This window comes from Lathyrus oleraceus, chromosome 7 (genome assembly GCF_024323335.1).
Source record: "Lathyrus oleraceus cultivar Zhongwan6 chromosome 7, CAAS_Psat_ZW6_1.0, whole genome shotgun sequence".
Taxonomy (NCBI): Eukaryota; Viridiplantae; Streptophyta; class Magnoliopsida; order Fabales; family Fabaceae; genus Lathyrus; species Lathyrus oleraceus.
Window position 1 is genome coordinate 349,807,895 of NC_066585.1, and position 14,861 is coordinate 349,822,755.

Sequence of the window (14,861 nt, forward strand, 5' to 3'; positions counted from 1 at the left end):
CACGGAAGGCTCTAAAACCATTGTTCATAAACCTCAAATCTATAGTGTCCTCAGCCTGAGTGTTTTTGGTAGAAGTAGTCCTAGGGTTTCTAGCCTGCCCTATGGGTTTGCATTTATGGTAAGAAGGAAAAAATTCTCTAAGTTTGCTGGTATCAGCGTCTAATTCAGCTAAAGGTCCAGATAATGCATGAGTTTTATCAGAGACAAAAACAAGAATGAGTACCTGAGAAGCATAGATCCTGCGTTGTTCCTCTGTCTGAGGTTCTAGGATGTATTGATGATTGCCAACTGCCAATGGAGCAGATAGCGTAGCAAATGGAGGAAGTTCAAAGATCTTCTTCATATCTTTAGACCGATTGGTGGTGGTTTTGAAAGAGACTCATGTTCCCTTAAGGACTTTGTTTGAAGCGTCCATTGTTAGGGTTTGAAGACAAAATCTGGGTTTCAGTTAAAAGCTATTTGAAGAGATGAGAGTTTAGATGCTTGAAGATTCAGAGAATGCGAGAAAGTTTTGAAATGGGTAAGTAATTAGGTTTTATATGCCTACGTGGAAGATATTTCAAATCAACATTAATGGTGGACAAGTTAATGAGACACGTGTATCCCATGGGCAGTGTAGTGAAAATAGCAATTAACGTTGTAGCCCATGATTTCCTAAAAGCTAGGAAACGCGATGAGCAAAAAAGATTATGTTGTCGGCTGAAAAGACGTGGGTAGGAAAAGCAATGATGACACTAACGTCACCAGGCAAGTGGAGGAACTGGAAAGTTTTTTGCCAACATCGAGACACCTGGCACAATATCAGTCATTGAGGCGTCGAAGTAAGGTCTCAAAAAATGTCTTTCTCTCTCGTGTGTCGAAAATGACATTTTTGGGGGGCAATTTGTTAGCTCATATTTTTGACACCCACCCCAAATTGCCAAAATTGGAAAATATGCACAGCTGGTTTCGACCAATAAGTAATTTGACCAGCTGGAGATGAATCGGCTTAGTTAGTTGGATAAAGATCAAGCTCATAGCTGAAATTTAGGAGCAGTTCTTTAAGAAGCGGTTAAAAAATGGTTTTCGATCAAATATTCAAAATTTAAATAAAGGAGGGAAGTTCACCTTCTCAGAAACCGCAAGAGCACACGTGGAGCAGAATGAGCGAATACACGCATGCAGGGCGCCACGTGTATCGACGTGATTAAAGGACCATCAGAGCGGTTATTTCGATCCAGTATAAATATAGGGTCTTAGTGTTAGAAAAGTGTGTGTCAAGTTGTGTACAAAATCTGCAAATTTACTAAGTATTCGTGTGAAGAAGAATTGTAAAACGCATAATGTACGTTGTCTACACCATTGTTATTTATTTCAAAGAAATCTAAATTTATCTTTACTTTCTTTCTTTCCAGAAACATTCTTCCTTGCTTATTCCTTTCAAACACTTTATTTTTACTTTGTCATTTGCAATTTTAAGATCCTTTCGTTCCTTTCCCTACATTCAACGTTTACTTTACAATCTTAAGATTCCAGTACTTGCAAACTTTAATTTATCATTTTAAATATAATATAATTCTTGTCGTTTATTTCATTTTTCTTTACTAGTCATAAACTCCAATTCAAGACCTTTCTTTCCGTTTAAGTCATCTTTCGTCCTTAATTTTCTTTAAAACTTTGATCTGACGTCTAATTTTGATCATTTATTACTACCAAGTTTACGAGACACTTAACACATGTCCTAGGATCAATCTGATTGATCCCGCGAGTAACCAAATTTAGAAATTTGGAAGATCAGCGGTTGTTTACCAATTTTCAAGGTAAACACTCTGTATAACTTTGTTTCTTTTTCAGGTAATGTGTACATCCACCAATGCCTCATCAAGCTCATATCTAGGGTTTGAGACTCTCAATGCGCGAAAACCTCAGGGTGTCCCATAGGCACAACAGCGGGGATGAAGTTTTCGAAACATGGCTACCCTTCTCGGGACTCACCAAACCTACATTGGATATTTTGAAACAAATCAAAAGGCAAAGTCTTGACATAGACAACCTTCTCACGCAAAAGGCAATGACGACTTACAAAAGGTAAGTATAAAGGAAACAACTTAGGAAACCCTGTTGGGGATGCCAACTAGGAGTCTTACAAGGACCCAAACAAAGTCAATATATTTTTGTGATGCCAACAAAAATGGGCTCTGGAAAGGTGCCAACGGAATTGAGTTCGAGAGTATGCCAAGAGAGTTTTGGGATTGCTTCTTTCTTATTAGAGAGCTTCTTCATGTTATGTCGGATGATATGCATAAGCGAAATGACATGAATAATGTATGACATGTTTATGCAATGGTTTTGGGGGTCTACAGGTGCCTCAAGTTTAATTATGGTGTAGTGAACACTGAGAGAGATTTGCTTGGTTACAAGGCTTCCTGTTGAAAGGTTATGGGATGTGTCTAGCATGACTTCCCGACATCCTAGTTTCTTTGTACTGTTGGAGAGTGACAAACCTGGTTTGGGTCTTCTGATTCCCCAAGCTTAATCTGAGATGCTCTGAAAACATGGAGAGGAACTTCCCATCCATTGGGTATCTACATGGATTTCCCCAATCTGTTGGGTATCTGCATGGATTTCCCTAGTCACAAGTTATGAAGCAACTTTGTCGTAGGACAATCTCGATCTAAACTACCATAGTGCTTGGAACCATACACCTCTGATTAACCATCTCGGAAAGATTGACTTCTTATGCTCTTGGGGTGGCCTGCCCCAGTACGAGTCTTGAAGTAACCTTGCCCCTGGCTGGTTGATATTTGAGGGAATGCCCCTGACTAACTGAACTTTGAGGGGATGCCCCTGACTAATTGGTCTTGGAGATATTTGTTAAATCTCGACGTGATTTCCCCATATTGACTGAATCTTGTAGAGATTTCTCGACGTGATTTCCCCCATATTGACTAAATCATGTAGAGATTTCTTGACGTGATTTCCCCAGATTGACTGAATCTTGAAGAGACTTATGTTTCTACTCAACGTGTCTTCGTACATTTTACCCCTTGGTGGGATTATCAAAAGTGACTTGCCCATGCTCAACGGAGTTCTCGGGCGTTCTGCCCCTTGATAGGATCAACTAAGAGTGACTTGCCTCTGCTTAACGGAATCCTCAGGCGTTTTGCCCCTTGGTGTCATCAAGCTTCTTAATTCATGCTCATTGTGGAAACTTTCCTAGTTTCAAATGCTTACTCACGATTAAAAATGTTCATTTTAGAAAATGATAATTGCAATACTATGTTTATGTTAGTTTTGAAATCCGTGCATGTTCACTGGAATTATGACATATAGTGAATAGGTCACTAATTAGGAATGTCATATCAATACCAACACAAATGATAAGAAAATCTTTTAGGGGTCAGTTTTAACACGATCTTACTGACTGTAGTGTGCTTTTGAAATAAACCCTGCTTCAATTAGGTCTTTTGAGGGTTGTAACATGGTCTGGTTCACGGTTTCAGAAAGAAAGGATTTACGGCTCAAAACCTATCTAACCCACCCATTCTCCTTGATGTTCTTCAGTCTTACGTTCAGCTAGTTTGACACAAGCGCTCATCCTCCAAAAGGGATTTGGGATGGTGGATATGGTAAACCAACGAGGTTTTCGGAGTAGAAGTCACCCATATTTTGTTTGGTTCATAGCCACACGAATGTGTTCTTGTTGAGCATTATTTTGATTCCTCTTTTCCTTTAGTTTTTTTTATTTCCCTAATTTTGTTGGATTGATTCCAGTTTGCAATCCACGGGGATGCCCTAATTTTTGCCTAAGTCAACCATTTTTGAGTTTTCGACTTAGCGGGCTTTCTTTATTTTTTATTTTTGTATTTCTCGTTTCTTTTTCTTTTGTTGGAAAATATCGTGTGACTTCTGTTCGTTTGATTTGAAGGGGTTGTGACTGTAACACCCCTTTTTCTACCCCAAAATACTTAACATATAATCAGAGTAAATAAGCACCCATATAAACAAAAGGGCGTCACATCGACGTTTTCAAAAACTAAAAGCTTTCAAAAACCAAACATCATTCATCATCAATATACAATACACCTGGTCATTTAAAATAACACATTTCTCTTATCATGAATATTCAAGCATATGCGTTCGCAGCGGAAAATAATTAATACTCATGTATTTCATAAAATGATCCATGTCCCATACCATGATCATCTCTCAATAATCTCTTCAATTAAACATGTTCACCAGTAATAACATAATACGTATCCAAATCAGATATGAGTTCAATACTACTAATCTACCCCGTGTTACATGACCAGAGCATTGACTCATTACCTAGTCTTCAAACTAAAATATGGAAACTCTTCGGCTAATCTCGAGTGAGCTACCGTCCACTTACTTCAGCAATACTACTCCGGAGTATCTGCACGATGCCGTGTAAAGCATCATTCCAACAGAAGGGTGAGAATTCAAATCATTATGAAGAAGTATAATAAGCACAATGATTAAATCAACAATTAAAGGAATTCATCACACTTCATATAACCATGTAAATAATATTAACCAACCTTTATTTCACATGTTTCAAGCACACATAAAACTCAAGGAGTATAACATTCAAATCCAATATTATATTCCCAAAAATACACATAACTACAATTATCACCTAATCACATACTTTGCCATGTTATGTATCCAAACATCATCAATTCAATTGCCATATCTCATACACACATCACAATCACAATAATGCATACACTCCATTATCACATAACTCTAATGTGACTCAATGCAAGACATGTGACTCTATGCATGTGATACCGCGATGTGAACCCAATGTTTCACCGCTTTCCGATTCAATATCTAGAATCCAAGCCACGCTTCCGATCCGGACAAGATCAAAGCCACTACGTCTATTTTCAATTAAGGATCAACGTCTACTACGCCTATTTCCACTCAAGGATCAACGTATGCTACATCTACTACGCCTATTTCCAATTAAGGATCAACGTATGCTACATCTACTACGTCTATTTCCAATTAAGGATCAACGTATGCTACCATGTGAACCCACAGTTTCACCGCTTCCACCATGAAGCCGACCATGCCATGAATGAATGTACAAATACCAACACATATGCAATTAAGATCATCTCTACCATCTTAACATTCCACATATCACCATAAGTCAACTCTATGAATTATCCACCAATGGTACATATACACATTCGTAACAATATATCATTCACAAATATAGGCTAATTATCAACTACGCACACTAGATCTCATTGCAAATGAATACAACTTTTAAAATCTCAATTTTTCATTTTACAACAGTGGTAACCGGTTAACGCTCGGTGGATAACCGGTTAACACAAAACAGAGCAAGTAACCGGTTAACGCTCGGTGGGTAACCGGTTAATGTAAAACAGACTCAACTTCCTGCGCAGATTTTCAAGCAAGTAACCGGTTAACGCTCGGTGGGTAACCGGTTAACATAAAACAGAATTAACAGATTTTTAAGCAAGTAACCGGTTAACGCTCGGTGGGTAACCGGTTAACGTAAAACAGAATGCAGAATTTTCTGCGTTTTTCATCGTTGGAGGACTTTCGGACCTCCGATTTCGATTCTGCAAAAAGCCAAACGTTTAGAAAATTATAACTCATACAATACTCTAAGAATCTAACATTAATTTACAGTTTTAACACAATCAAATCACCACAATTCGATAATACTCATCAAAACCTAACAATTCCAAAATCATGCAAATTAGGGATTTTAACCTAAACATACTTCTACCCATTGCCCCAATCATACTAACCCATAATAATAAGGATTCTCCCCCTTACCTCTTCAATTTTCTGGAAACCCTAGCTTCTCTCTTGTTCTTCCCCTCTTCTCCTTACTTTTCCTCTTCTCTTTCTCTATTGTTGTCAAATGATCAAATGAGTCCTAATTCTCACTCTTCTCACCTCTTATATACTAGTATTCTATTTGGGCTTAAGGAATGATACCTCTAATTCAATTAATAGGCCCAATAAGACCTAATATTTAAATATCTCTATTTAATTCAAAATAATTTAAACCAACACAATATACACACTAAGTTAATTAATTCAATTATTCATTATATCTCATATCAACTAAATAATTAATTAACACACCAAATTAATTAATATAATCGATTATTATACTACCTAACAACCAATTAATTAATTAACACTCCAAATAAATAAAATAAAGTATAGTAATAATAATATAAGAAATAATTACTAAAATTGAGTTGTTACAACTCTCCCCCACTTAAAAGATTTTCGGCCTCGAAAATTCACCTCAAACGAACAACTCCGGATACGATTCCTTCATCTTATCCTCGAGTTCCCAAGTAATATTGCCATTGGCGACTCCGCCCCATATCACTTTCACCAAAGCAATCTCCTTACCACGAAGCTTCTTCACTTCTCGATCTTCAATTCGCATAGGTGATGTATCAACCGTCAAATTATCCCTCACTTGAACATCATCTAATGGAACAACATGCGATGGATCCGCAATATACTTCCTCAATTGAGACACATGGAACACATCATGAAGATTAGAAAGTGATGGTGGTAATGCAATCCGATATGCCACTTCACCTATCCTCTCGGAAATCTGATAAGGACCAATGAAACGCGGCGTCAACTTACGCGACTTCAAAGCTCTACCGGCACCCGTTATTGGCGTAACTCGAAGAAACACATGCTTATCTTTCTCAAACTCAAGAGCTTTCCTCCTCTTATCATGATAACTCTTTTGACGACTCTGAGAAGCCTTCATCTTCTCTTGAATCATCTTAATCTTATCTGTAGTCTCTTGAATCAACTCGGGTCCAACCACAGCACTCTCTCCCGATTCGTACCAACACAAAGGAGTTCTACACCTTCTACCATAAAGAGCCTCAAAAGGTGCCATTCCAATACTCGAATGGAAACTGTTGTTATACGTAAACTCGATCAAAGGCAAAAAACTATATTGTTCCAAAATACAAGACCTCAAAAGATCTTCAAGTTACTGAATAGTCCTCTCCGTTTGACCATCAGTTTGTAGATGATATGTCGAACTCAAACGCAACTTCGTACCCAAAGCACTTTGCAAACCTTCCCAAAATCTCGAAGTGAACCTAGGATCTCTATCTGAAACAATGCTCGACAGAATACCATGCAAACACACAATCCTTTCGATGTACAACTTAGCAAGTCTCTCCATCGAATAATCCATCCTTATCGGAATAAAATGAGCACATTTCGTCAACCTGTCCACAACGACCCAAATCGCCTCACAATTACTCAATGTCCTCGGCAAGCCCGAAACAAAATCCATAGAGATACTATCCCACTTCCACTCCGGAATAGATAACGGTTGCATCAAACCAGACGGCTTTTGATGTTCAATCTTTGACTTTTGACAAGTCAAACATGCATACACAAATTCCGCTACATCCTTCTTCATACCTTGCCACCAAAACACCTTTCTCAAGTCTTGATACATTTTAGTAGCACCAGGATGAATACTCAGACCACTTCTATGCCCTTCCTCAAGAATCCTCTTTCTCAAATCCGCAACGTCCGGAACACAAACTCGATCACGACACCTCATGATACCATTCTCATTGATCTGAAAGTCACCACCTTTGCCTTGATTAATCAATGTCGTAACATCGACTAATTTCAAATCTGACTTCTGACCTTCTCTAATCTCGTCAAGAATGCCACACGTAAGCTTCAACATACCAAGCTTAACACACGAAGGCGTCGCTTCACAAACCAAACTCAAATCTCTAAATTGCTCCAACAATTCAAACTCTCGAATCATCAACATAGACATGTGCAATGACTTCCTACTCAATGCATCGGCTACAACATTCGCCTTTCCAGGATGATAATTCAAACCAAAATCATAATCTTTCAAGAATTCCAACCATCTCCTTTGCCTCATATTCAATTCTTTCTGATCGAACAAGTACTTCAAACTCTTGTGATCACTAAACACATCAAACCTCGATCCAAACAAATAATGTCTCCAAAGCTTCAACACAAACACAATGGCGGCCAACTTTAAATCATGCGTCGGATAATTCCTCTCATGAACTTTAAGTTGCCTTGAAGCATAAGCTACCACTTGCCCTTTTTGCATCAGAACACCTCCTAAACCCAACAAAGAAGCATCATAATACACAACGAAAGTTTCTAACGGATCCGGTAAAATCAAAATAGGAGCGGCAGTCAATCTTCTCTTAAGCTCTTGAAAATTCACTACACACTACGAAGTCCAAATGAAAGCTTGACCTTTCCTAGTCAACTGCGTCAATGGTAACGACAACTTAGAAAATCCTTCAATGAACTTCCTATAATAACCAGCCAAACCAAGGAAACTTCTAATCTCAGCAGCAGACTTAGGAACTTCCCATTGAGATACAGCTTCAACCTTCATAGGATTCACAGAAATACCACCACTCGAAATCACATGTCCAAGAAAACTTACTTCGCTCAACCAAAACTCACATTTAGAGAGTTTAGCAAACAACTTCTTCTCTTTCAACACCGATAACACAACCTTCAAATGCTCTGCATGATTCTCTTCACTCTTAGAATAAATCAATATATCATCGATGAACACAACAACAAACTTATCCAGATAATCATGAAAAATTCTATTCATATACTCCATAAATACACCAGGTGCATTAGTCACACCAAAAGATATCACGGAGTACTCGTAGTGACCATAACTTGTTCGAAAAGCAGTCTTTTGAATATCCTTAGCCTTTACACGAATCTGATGATACCCAGACCTCAAATCAATTTTGCTAAACACGCAAGCTCCAACCAGCTGATCCATCAGATCGTAAATCCTCGGAAGTGGATACTTGTTCTTAATCGTCACATTATTCAGTTGTCTATAGTCAACACATAATCTCATAGAACCTTCTTTCTTCTTGACCGACAGAACAGGTGCACCCCACGGCGACACACTAGGACGAATAAACCTCTTCTCGAGCAAGTCTTCAAGTTGACTCTTCAACTCTTTCAACTCAGAAGCAGACATTCGATAGGGAGCCACTGATACAGGACTAGTTCCAGGAACTAAATCAATCGAAAACTCAACCTCACGTTCCGGCGGTAAATCACTTATATCTTCAGGAAATACCTTCGCAAACTCACAAACTATTGGCAATTCTTCAATCGTACTCTTCTCACGAATATCCAAATTTGCCAACAACATAAACAACTCGGCGCCACCTTGCACCGATTCATCCACTTGCTTAGCAGACACAAATCAATCTTCCTTAGCTCCAACCTCAGGAAAAATAACCGTCTTCTCGAAACAGTTGATATACACCCGATTAAATTCTAACCAATTCATACCCAAAATCACATCAAGTTGCTCCAAAGGAAGACAAACTAAATCAATTCCAAAATCCCTACCAAAGATACTCAACGGACAATTCAAACACACATAGGAAGTAGAAACAGAACCCATAGCAGGTGTATCAATAACCATACTTCTACGCATATCAGATAATATAAGATTCAATCTCTTAGCACAATCCAAAGAAATGAAAGAATGTGTTGCACCGGTATCAATAATAGAAATCAAAGGTGTACCATTAATAAAGCACGTACATTGGATGAGTCTATCATCGGTAGTGGCCTTCGCACCAGACAATGCAAACACCTTTCCCTTCGCTTGCTCCTTCTTTGGCTTATCACATTTGGTACTAATGTGACCTTTCTCACCATAATTGAAACAAGTCACGCTCGAACCAACTCCACAATTGTTTGCTCTGTGACCACTCTTGCCACAATTGAAACACGTCACAGAATCCTTACTACAATCAACAGCACGATGACCTTCAACGCCACATTTGAAACACTTAAGTGGAGTAGAAGATCCTCTCCCACTTGGCTTCTTGCCAAAACCAGATTGTCTCCTCTTGTCATCATACGGTTTCCCACGATCTTGGTTTTTCCCCTTCAAACTCTTGTAGAAAGAAGCACTTTCCCTACTATCCTCATCATAAATCCGACTCTTGTTAACGAACTCCACAAAACGAGTAATTTGTTGATAACCAATGGCCTTCTTGATATCATGTCTCAAGCCATTCACAAACTTCAAACATTTAGATCTATCAGCATTAGCAGTATTGTAATGAGGACAATACTTGATAAGCTCCTGAAATCTAGCAGCATATTCCACAACCGTACCATTTCCTTGCTTCAATTCAAGGAACTCCACCTCTTTCTTCCCACGACAATCTTCCGGAAAATAGTTCTCCAAGAAGACATCACGGAAAAGAGCCCAAGTAACCTCAATGTTGTCTTGTTCAAACCTCTGAAGAGTGTTATTCCACCAATCTTCAGCTTCCTTCTCAAGCATATGAGTACCAAACTGCACTTTCTGAGCATCAGTACAGTTCATGACTCTGAAGATCTTCTCAATTGCCTTCAGCCAAGCTTGAGCTTTATCAGGTTCATGCTCACCCTCAAAGACAGGAGGATTGTTCCGCTGGAATCTCCCCAAAGCACGGAACTCATCATCATCTCCATTTCGGTTACCAGCATTCGCTTGAGGGATCTGACCAATGGATTCAGCCAACATCCTCAGCGCCTCAGCAATTGTATCGTCATTCCTGCCTGCCACCATTGTCCTAAACAGCCCAAACAACCAGACAAACAGTATCGATCGTGTCAGATACACAAATAAAATACAACGGGATTGAAAACCCTAACGACTATTGACCAACTGGTCGACCATGCTCTGATACCACTAATGTAACACCCCTTTTTCTACCCCAAAATACTTAACATATAATCAGAGTAAATAAGCACGCATATAAACAAAAGGGCGTCACATCGATGTTTTCAAAAACTAAAAGCTTTCAAAAACCAAACATCATTCATCATCAATATACAATACACCTGGTCATTTAAAATAACACATTTCTCTTATCATGAATATTCAAGCATATGCGTTCGCAGCGGAAAATAATGAATACTCATGTATTTCATAAAATGATCCATGTCCCATACCATGATCATCTCTCAATAATCTCTTCAATTAAACATGTTCACAAGTAATAACATAATACGTATCCAAATCAGATATGAGTTCAATACTACTAATCTACCCCGTGTTACATGACCAGAGCATTGACTCATTACCTAGTCTTCAAACTAAAATATGGAAACTCTCCGGCTAATCTCGAGCGAGCTACCGTCCACTTACTTCAGCAATACTACTCTGGAGTATCTGCACGATGTCGTGTAAAGCACCATTCCAATAGAAGGGTGAGAATTCAAATCATTATGAAGAAGTATAATAAGCACAATGACTAAATCAACAATTAAAGGAATTCATCACACTTCATATAACCATGTAAATAATATTAACCAACATTTATTTCACATGTTTCAAGCACACATAAAACTCAAGGAGTATAACATTCAAATCCAATATTATATTCCCAAAAATACACATAACTACAATTATCACCTAATCACATACTTTGCCAAGTTATGTATCCAAACATCATCAATTCAATTACCATATCTCATACACACATCACAATCACAATAATGCATACACTCCATTATCACATAACTCTAATGTGACTCAATGCAAGACATGTGACTCTATGCATATGGTACCGCAATGTGAACCCAACGTTTCACCTCTTTCCGATTCAATATCTAGAATCCAAACCACGCTTCCGATCCGGACAAGATCAAAGCCGCCACGTCTACTTCCAATTAAGGATCAACGTCTACTACGCCTATTTCCACTCAAGGATCAACGTATGCTACATCTACTATGCATATTTCCAATTAAGGATCAACGTATGCTACATATACTACGCCTATTTCCAATTAAGGATCAACGTATGCTACCATGTGAACCCACAGTTTCACCGCTTCCACCATGAAGCCGACCATGCCATGAATGAATGTACAAATACCAACACATATGCAATTAAGATCGTGTCTACCATCTTAACATTCCACATATCACCATAATTCAACTCTATGAATTATCCACCAATGGTACATATACACATTCGTAACAATATATCATTCACAAATATAGGCTAATTATCAACTACGCACACTAGATCTCATTGCAAATGAATACAACTTTTAAAATCTCAATTTTTCATTTTTCAACAGTGGTAACCGGTTAACGTTCGGTGGGTAATCGGTTAACATAAAACAGAGCAAGTAACCGGTTAACGCTCGGTGGGTAACCGGTTAATGTAAAACAGACTCAACTTCCTGCGCAGATTTTCAAGCAAGTAACCGGTTAACGCTCGGTGGGTAACCGGTTAACATAAAACAGAATTAACAGATTTTTAAGCAAGTAATCGGTTAATGCTCAGTGGGTAACCGGTTAACGTAAAACAGAATGCAGAATTTTCTGCGTTTTTCTTTGTTGGAGGACTTTCGGACCTCCGATTTCGATTCCATAAAAAGCCAAACGTTCAGAAAATTATAACTCATACAATACTCTAAGTATCTAACATTAATTTACAGTTTTAACACAATCAAATCACCACAATTCGATAATACTCATCAAAACCTAACAATTCCAAAATCATGCAAATTTGGGATTTTAACCTAAACATACTTCTACCCATTGCCCCAATCATACTAACCCATAATAATAAGGATTCTCCCCCTTACCTCTTCAATTTTCTGGAAACCCTAGCTTCTCTCTTGTTCTTCCCCTCTTCTCCTTACTTTTCCTCTTCTCTTTCTCTATTATTGTCAAATGATCAAATGAATCCTAATTCTCACTCTCCTCACCTCTTATATACTAGTATTCTATTTGGGCTTAAGGAATGATACCTCTAATTCAATTAATAGGCCCAATAAGACCTAATATTTAAATATCTCTATTTAATTCAAAATAATTTAAACCAACACAATATACACACTAAGTTAATTAATTCAATTATTCATTATATCTCATATCAACTAAATAATTAATTAACACACCAAATTAATTAATATAATCGATTATTATACTACCTAACAACCAATTAATTAATTAACACTCCAAATAAATAAAATAAAGTATAGTAATAATAATATAAGAAATAATTACTAAAATTGGGTTGTTACAGTGACTGCTCCGTTCCTTTTTGTTGGTGAGGGACAACCGTCGTGAGTTATGATTCTCGACCTCTCATGGGGAATAAGATGTGGTTGATCCTCAGAGAGTACACTCTATTTTTGTCTTTTAAAATTTGAACGTTGGTCAAACTGACTGAAGTTTACCATGCCCCGGGTTAAGATTGAGGGTTTTATATACAGAAAGAAACTCCTACTCCTTGGCTCGAAAGGGGTTGACTAGGGATTATCTTTCTTATAACTCCAGTGTTTAGGGATTTGAAACAATGCTTTATATCTTCAACAAGGTTTTATTCAAAAGCATATGTGCAGTGGTTTCGTGTTTTTCAATTTCATCATTCTCCCTTTGATTTCTCTTAAATAAAAGTTTGATATCGATTAAAAATATTAGTGGATACGAATGGATGGATTCAAAACATGCATATTCATTTCAATGTTAAAATCAATAAAAAACAAACGAGTTTTTTACAAATGAGTATTATAAATTATAAACAAGAAAGCTACATATGAACATGATTGAACAGACTAATGATTGTTGGCATGACTAGCCTTATCCTCCCATAGGTTAGGGTCTTTATGCTTTCATATATTAATGGTACAGTCCCACAGATACAACTTTTCCATATTTCCCACTGCTTTCAAATATACTAGTTATGACACTGCAATTGTGCTTGCTTGTGAAGGCATATGATTGTTCCATACGTTTGAACTGTTTGGTGTGAACGAGATAGCCTTTTAATCGATTAAGTCTTGTACTTTGTGCTTGAAGACATTACAATTTTCGATCGTGTGTCCCAGCGTTCCAGAGTGGTACTCACAACTGACGTTCATATCATACCCTGGAGGAATAGGTGTTGGAGGAGCCTTATCTTCCCTTAACTGAACCAATAAGACCTTGAGAAAGTGAGCAAGCAAATGACCATACGACATGGGAGTTGGGTCAAACCATCTTTAAGGCCTTCTTGGTCCCTGTCTACCTTGCTGATGGTATTTCTGTTGTTGAGGAGAAAAGGGTTGTTGAAGAGAATAAGGTTGTTAAGGACCATAGGGTTGCTAATACTGCATTGGTGAAGGACCGGTGGGAATAAAATATGTATGTTGTTGATATAGGTTAGGTGTTATTGCTTCTACCAGATAGTATGACATTTGGTAGGCTGTATTTTCCCATTTGGCTATTGTTGTAGCATTGGTATCCACTTTCTTCTTTTTCGGGAATCCGAAATAGGATTTCTTTGCTCCACTAGCCATAGTTCTTGTATCCTGGATTTTGCCGATCTTTAAGCAATTCTCAATTTTCTCACCAACAATGACCATGTCTGGGAAACTTAAGGAGGCGCTTCCAACCATCCTGTCAAGATAAGGCCCCTAAAGAGTTCTCATGATCATGTCTATCATTTCCTTTTCCAGAAGAGGAGGTTGAACCCTGGCAGCCAAGTCTCTCCACCGTTAGGTGTATTCCTTAAACGATTCATCCGATTTTTGAGAGAGGCTCTGGAGTTGAGTCCTGTTCGGAGCCATATCGGAATTATACTAATAATTCTTCAGGAAAGCTTCAGCTAGTTCCCTCCAAGTTTTTATATGCATGCATTCCAACTACATATACCATTCAAGTGAGGCCCCACTGAGGCTATCTTGTAAAAAATGCATTAAAAAAATTTCATCATCGGAATGAGCAGCCATCTTTCTACAAAAAGCTCAGATGTGGGTCTTTGGACAGG

At 38.0% G+C, this 14,861-nt stretch overlaps 1 pseudogene; it reads right to left on the reverse strand.

Annotated features, from left to right (window-relative positions):
- Positions 1 to 8,977: 8,977 nt before the first annotated feature.
- LOC127103779 (uncharacterized) lies at positions 8,978 to 14,457 on the reverse strand (annotated as a pseudogene).
- Between the last annotated feature and the right edge of the window lie 404 nt (positions 14,458 to 14,861).